Consider the following 8,002-nt stretch of genomic DNA (forward strand, 5'->3'; position numbering starts at 1 on the left):
TTACATGGATCACTTTTGCCATATTTGATTTGATGGATAAAAATATTGCTGTCCGATGTATAATACCTATCCGTGGGTATGAAGTGGCTAATATATGGACAGATTTTGAACAATTTTGGAATCACTGGATCACTATTCGGCTAGATTCTGATGTCTTATCGAAGAATAAGACTCCAAACTTTACAATAATTCACAGCTTTGCTTCTTTTGCTTTGCGATCTTCAAGGATCAAACCTCATTCCTACGTTTTAATAAAATATATTAGACAAAGTTTTAAGTTATTGCCGATGATCTATTACTTTAAAAGACTACATTATAAGACTAAATACAAATTTAGAACCTATTAAAATGCAATCGGATCTACTTGAAAGTAACTAATAACTGATAACTAGAACTAAACCCCAAAAATTGTTGGCCTGTTACATTTTCACGGAAATACAAACCAATTCAATTAAATATAACCCTTAAAAATACCTACAGAGTTTATAAAAACTGAAACCAATATAATTTGTATTAGTATTTCACTATTTATATATACAAGTAATGGATGTTGTAATTTGTGTATAACTTAGCACACACATCGAAATTATAAATTAAATTGCGACAAAGTAAAATAAATATATGTATATTAGCCGTTCGCTGGGCAAATTTTAAAAGGAAATAAATAAATGAAAAAATAAACATAAGCTATAAACCATCTAGGATAAATTTCGCATCGGATGGTGGAAGTTTCATGTTGATACGATTAGTGGTTTAGGCGTGATTGAGCCTCAAACAAAGACCACTTTCATTATAAGTGTAAATATATTATATATAGATATTATTAGGTAGTTAGTTATGTACCTATCTTGTTTTCATGTAAAATAATTTTAATAACTATTTCTATTTTATGAAAAGCAAAGTAAAAATACTGAGTAAAAGTACAAATTTCGGTGGAGACTGGAGACCTACGACTTATCCATATTTCACAGCCCTTAATCATCAATGGTAGATGATGCATTACCCAGCTGGAATGGAAAAAAAATAAACACAACCTAAGTGTTAAGAACAATATTTCAAACACATAGCTAATCTATATATATGAAAATGAATTGCTGTTAGTTAGTCTCGCTAAAACTCGAGAAAGAGAACGGTTGGACCGATTTGGCTAATTTTGGTTTTAATTAAGTGTGGAAGCCCAGAAAGAATTTAAACAGCGAATAAATATGAAAATGCTCGGAATTAAATAAAAACAATGATTTTGATTTTCCTTTGATAGATCCCCGTCGTTCAGAAATCAAATTAAAATAAGAGTTTAAAATGAATAACTAATTAGAATTTTTATATTTTTCTAACTTTCTCAGGAGGTAAAAATATAAATTCAAATTCAAATTCAAAAACACTTTATTCATGTAGGTCACAAAAATGACACTTATGAATGTCAAAAAAAATATATAAATATTGTTTCTTATTGAATTTACCGCTACTTCGTAAAGGGTTGAGCTAATGAGAAGAAGTAGCAAGAAACTCATTGCCACTCTTTTAAGTCAAGATTTACATTTTAGTTGTTTTACAAATCATTTCAATTACAATATATGCAAAGTGACGCAACAAAAATACTCAAAAGTCAAAAACTGAAAGGCTTACATGAGTAAGTCAAAAAGAGAAAAAAAAAAGTAAATTAATACTTATAAACACAAGAGTTATTGAGTATAGTAGATGCATCAATCCACACATACCGTAAATAAATAGAGGCATTATGTGAGCATTTCATAAAATAAAATATATAATAACTTTAACTTTAAAGGAAATAATAATAATAAAAAAAACACATCAAGCAGACCTCCCGGTAACAAGATCATCCAGCCCCCACGAGTAGCACCCGTTCACGAGCATGACGCATGGACCAGCCATCGCCTCCCTAGACCATATTTTTCGGGAAGGCAACGACCCGCCCCACGTCGCCGCCACAAGCAGAGGCATTTAAGCGAGCATGACGATACCTGCCACTAGAAATCTACCGAATAACAAAACAATTCAAGTTCATCTACATATTATGCAATACTTACTAAATGTCTTTACTTACAATTTTATTTCAAATTACATAACTCATGATAATGATTATTAAAATTGATTAAACAACAGAAACAATATTAATATTTAAATTATATAACTATAATGACATTTATCAAACTAAGACAGACATGTAACAGCCCAGCAGCTCAGACCCAAGGGTTCTTTAGATCTAGATATTCAGATATTTTATAGTACCCTTTTGTATACAACTTTTTCTTTAGCACTGATTTATATTCATTTAAAGGTAAGTTTTGAATGTCAATAGGGACCTTATTATAAAAACGTATACACAGACCTCTGGATGAAGTTGTGACTTTTTGGAGTCGACTTACATGAACAGCAAGCCTATCCCTATTTCTAGTATTGATATAAACTTGATTTTAGGTAACTATAGTAGGTAAATTAACTACAGTTGTTAACTATTCATCAGATTATATATATTATAGAACATATGTAGTTAGTTATTGATATTTCTTAAGTTTTGTCACAAATTAAGTTTCTTTCTTTCGCAAACAATATTATTTGACATTTGACAACAAACTATATATATACGAGTATATAGAACACTAGCTGACCCGGCAAACATTGTTTTGCCATATAAAGTATAATTCACGCGATACTTTTATAAGTAATAAAATATTGCCTATATTATAACCTGTACATCAATTTGTTCTATTGTCAATAGTTTTTGCAGCGCACGCTAAAATAGGTTTTCGATTTTACACCTTGTGTTACAAAATAGCAATTTTATTACGGATCCCTAATTTTGAAAAAAAAAACATAGCCTATAGCCTTCCTTGATAAATGGACTACCCAACACTGAAAGAATCATTCAAATCGGACCAGCAGTACCAGAGATTAGCGCCTTCAAACAAACAAACAAACACTGTAGCTTTATAATATTAACATAGCCTATAGCCTTCCTCGGTAAATGGACTACCCAACACTGAAAGAATCATTCAAATCGGACCAGTAGTACCAGAGATTAGCCCGTTCAAACAAACAAACAAACACTGTAGCTTTATAATATTAGTATAGATATGTACCTTGGGCTAACAATTATAGACAATAACTTTACGTGGGGTCCTCATATAGAATTTGTATGTAATAAACTAAGGTCAATACTTAAATACAAAATTAACAACAAAATCTTGAGACTACTATATCTTGCTCTGGCTGAATCTGTCGTTGGATACGGGTTGTGCTGTTATGGCAGAATGTATAAATCATATTTTGAAAAAAATCATAACTTACAAATAACATTACTTAAAACCATTGAGCCTAATCATGTTAAATATACATATACATAATAACCATCAAGAACTATTTTCCTATTGTAATGTCATGTCGATACACTCTAAAATAAGATTCGCTATTTTAGTTGTAGAATATAATAACACATATTGTAATGTTAAGAAATATGAAAGAAAACAAAATATGAGGAACCTAGCCTACCTTAATAAGTTTTGTCCACCTAAATATAACAATGTATATGGTAAAAGAACCTATACATATGTATTACCTAGGATATTAAATACATTACCTAATGATCTAATAGATATATATCTGTAAAAGAAAAATTTGAAAGTAAAGCTAAAAAAATACTATCTAGAAGCTAATAACCAGGAATACCTATGATGTATATAAAATATATTCCTGTATATATGTTATATTAAGTCTTAAGTAATTAAAACAATTATTGTAATGTGAACTTACCGCTCGCACATAAACCTTAGAGGTTTTGCGAGTATGTCTTTATTATAATAAGTATATATTTAGATAATTTAGTTCATTGAATAAAAAAATAAAATAAATGTTAATTGATAAATCTTGAGTTTTGTCAAAAAATAAAATTTCTGAATCTAACCGCACCACAAAACAAAACAAAAAACTATAGTTTATCAGAAAGCTTAAAATTGAGTAACAGACTGTATCATAACTGTGTGTGTCTGTCAATATCAGATTGAAACCTTATAAATAGCCAGTATTTCAGGAAAACTTTGTTTTGTAAGTAAACAACATCATGTGTGATAAATCAAAAATAATAATAAAATTTAATTCATACCCAGCATTTTTTTTATTTGTATTAATAAAAAAAGGATTCCTTTTGTTTGTTTAAGTTTATTTTAATTTATACAAGAGTTTAGGTCTTTTATTTACCGATTGAAGCAATATGAAGTTTGCTGGGTCAGTTGGTAAGCAGAATTATAAAAAAATATTTTATCATGATTTCGGCCGGAAGACACCCAGTGGATAAAGGCCTCCCACAAAGATCATGATGAGATTCGGTCCTGAGCTGCCCTTAACCTACCTATTCCGGCGATCTTGACCAGATCGTATCGACCACGTATCGGAAGACGTTGTGTCTTCCGATACGTGGTCGCCATTCGAGAACTTTACTGCCCCAACAGCTATCCATGTCCGTCAAGCTATGTGCCGTGTAACTGCCACTTCAGTTTTGCGAATGTATTTATTAACCAATATTTGTTTTCAATAATATTATTACTGACCGATATTGGCTGAGCCGACTGTAAGCAATACCAATCCGTTTTGCATATTAACAGAAGTGACTTCCTATAGAGCGTCGTTACGTAGCATATTGACATCCTTTCGAAATCCAAATCGCAGTTTTATCGAGGTAAAGCACACTAACTTTACACTTAACTCTTTTAACATAAACATATCATATAATAATATTATATTGACTTTGCTATTATTATTTGGAATCTGGAGATTTATTTTATGTAACCCTAAGATACTAAGGCTGGGTTACACAAACTAACTGTAGCATAAACAACCATGTTAAAGTACCGGTTAAGCAAAAAGTGTTTGACAATTTTCAGATGACGTCATAATTTAAACTTTTAACCGTACCTAACCGACCAAACTTATGAAAAGTGCAGTCATTGATATATTGACAGATGACAGCTTTAATCTTGTAAAAACGGAGATAGCCGAAATCCACTACGTTTTATGCAACTGTTCGCTGTTAAACTTAGCCGGATTATACTTCGTCGCCATATTATTGTAATTACTATTTCAGACTTATGTCAAATCACGGCACGTTTCATACTAAACTAAACTTCAATTTTTACTTAGATAGTCCCGTCTCTTATTACGTAGTATTTACATTCTCTTTGGTTAGTGTTAAATAGCTAAATAGTGACCTATCAAAAATTTCAAATGAATATTCGATATTGATTTGATATTACACTTTTTAACATTCTCTAACTTTATCAAGGAATAGAATGGTGCAACACATTCCGCAGTCTAAGCTCTAAAGATGGGCTGGGTGTTTATTACCAATTCTTCTCTCCATCTCAATGGCCTTTTACGAACTTACGCGTAGTTCCATGACGTTTACTAAGTGTTGTTGCAATATTTTATGTTATTGCTACCCTTTCTTGAATAAATATATTTCTATTTGCCATTATTTCATTATCTACAAGTCAAAACAACAAAAAAAAAATAATAATAAAAAACATAACAAAAATTGTGATCTATAAAAACACAGGTAAATTAATTATATACCTTAACAAATAATAAATATAAAATGTTTAACGAATGACGAGTTTGCAGGATGGTTTTTTGATAAGGGCCGTGATGGCAAAGTCGGAAACAACGAGCCTTAGAGAAAAGTCTTGAAAGGAGTCATGCCGTAGATTTAGAATAAAACAATAACTGACTATTTACTTTTTTAAAATTTCTTGAACTTTTGACGGAAATCGACGAGAATGATCAAATATATGAACTGTACTTCAGGCATTGAGCTCTGACACCGCGGGATGGTCGGCGGTGTTTTTCCGTTGTCATCAAGAGTCGAGTTGGAGGCGAAAAGACCGACGGCGGCATGGACGGCTGGCTGAAGTTACCAAGAGCAGCTTTCGACAACGACCAGAACTTGCGTGTTCCGGTCGGGTAACTGGAAAGCTGCTCGCCGATTTTGACGACGTGTTTTGACTTTGCACGGGCAATTTGCCGCTTAAAAATCGGTCTGTCCTGTTCTGTTTAAAACGTAAACTACTGTCTGTACCAACTTCACCCACAAATATTGAGGTAACTCTTCATGCGCATGCATCATTGCTCTAGCAGCTGACTCTACGATCATACGGCTTTCTCTTTCCCACCCCACCCCCACTACACCCATTTTTTTCGGACGTATAAGGCATTATTAGAGTTTGGTGTATTCCGTATTTTGAAAGTTCTTTACGGACTGCTTAGACATCTTAAAAAAACACAAAATATCGGAACTTCGAGATTGAAGGTGGAAAAGGACCACAAACATCCAATTGTATTCATTCTCTAGGCATTGCAGTTTTTTCTCTTGTGCCAAACTTCTGTCTGTGTGCTTTTCCAAAAATACATCCTTTCGCAAAATATACCATTATCCTTTGCCTTAATATTGAGCTCTCTCTCTCAATAAGACCTCTTACATGTCTTTTGTCCTGATGGCCCATACGTTCACGGTAAAGCTGCAAGATATCTACCGCATTGACCGATGCGGCTACCTTTGTTTTCACTACTACACAGTTCAGTTTAAATAAACCACCATACCTTTTCCTGGTTCCTGTCACGGCTATAGTTCCATTTATCTTTAAGCAACAAGTTACTCGTGACTCGAACAAGTATTTATATTCTAGTCTTGTGTCGCTACCACCGAGAATAGATTCTAGCTAATACAAGTAACAAGCCAGACATCACTAAGAAAAAACTCATTTGCAATAATATTTTATTCAAGTTTATTCTAATTGTCCCTTTTCCTAAAGCCTGTACGACATTTCCATTAGCCGTAATATCTGTGTGAGGTTGGCTGAAGTACTCAAAATTCTCAAATAAATTTCTCATCGTAACATGAAGTGTAGCTCCGTTATCTACAAACAACCTTCACGATCTTCACTGCATTCAGTCATATTCAGTAATACCATCATATTGGTGCTTCTACTACCGTTCACTCTATCTTGCTTATTATTCGGACAATCTTTCCTATAGTGACCAACCATTTTACATACATGGCATCTGAACTTAGTAACTTTTTATTCCATGGTGTCTGTTCCTTCGCTTGTTCATTAAACTTTGTACTTGTCTTTGTGAGAAGTGCTTCACTAGACATGCCCTCTTTGCTTCCTGTCATTGCTCTTTTATGTGTACAAAGTTGGCTGGTAATATTATCGACGGTTATATCTTTCTTCGACATCAACATCCAACTCGACTTAAAAGAAAAATACTTCTCTGGCAAAGTTTCTAAAATCTTGCAGATTAAAAGAAGTCCTGGTAATTGCTTACATTCTTCAGCTTTTAATAATTTTCGATTTAGTTTATGACACAAATTTTTCAGTTAAGAAATATGCGTTGACATGTCATCGAAAGTGTCCTTTTGAAGTTTAAAGAAATCCATACGTGCTAATTCATATAACTTATCTTCGTTTACACCATCATAATATTATAATCTATGAAGTTCATACCATATTTTCTTTAACACAGCCCATCTTTAGAGCTTAGACTGCGGAATGTGTTGCACCATTCTATTTCTTGACATAGTTATAGAAAGTTAAAAAGTGAAATATCAAATCAATATCGAATATTTATTTGAAACTTTGATAGGTTAACCTAACACTATTAAACTATTTAACATTAACCAAAGAAAATGTAAATACTACGCAATAAGAGGCGGGACTGACATAAGTAAAAATTCAAATTTAGTTTCGTATGAAACGTACAGTGATTTGACATAAGTCTGAAATAGTAATTAAAATATTAAGGCGACGAAGTAGAATCCGGCTAAGTTTGACAGCGAACAGTTGCTTAAAACCTTAGACTATGGATCCTAACTGTATCTACGCTTAAAACGTATAGTGTGTTATGTGTTAAATTATTAATCAAAATAAGCTTTTCATTAAACTACCTAGAAAAATGTTGATAATCTCTGAATTGTCATTTTTACAGTGAC

The 8,002-nt window shown here is 32.4% G+C and overlaps 1 long non-coding RNA gene across 1 annotated transcript; it reads right to left on the reverse strand.

Annotated features, from left to right (window-relative positions):
* Positions 1-1,365: 1,365 nt before the first annotated feature.
* LOC126971498 (uncharacterized) lies at positions 1,366-4,837 on the reverse strand. The gene is made up of 2 exons (XR_007730918.1): positions 4,566-4,837; positions 1,366-1,996 (listed from the first exon to the last, which is right to left on the reverse strand). It is a non-coding gene; the product is annotated as an uncharacterized LOC126971498 (long non-coding RNA).
* Between the last annotated feature and the right edge of the window lie 3,165 nt (positions 4,838-8,002).

Source organism: Leptidea sinapis, chromosome 23, assembly GCF_905404315.1.
Source record: "Leptidea sinapis chromosome 23, ilLepSina1.1, whole genome shotgun sequence".
Classification (NCBI taxonomy): Eukaryota; Metazoa; Arthropoda; class Insecta; order Lepidoptera; family Pieridae; genus Leptidea; species Leptidea sinapis.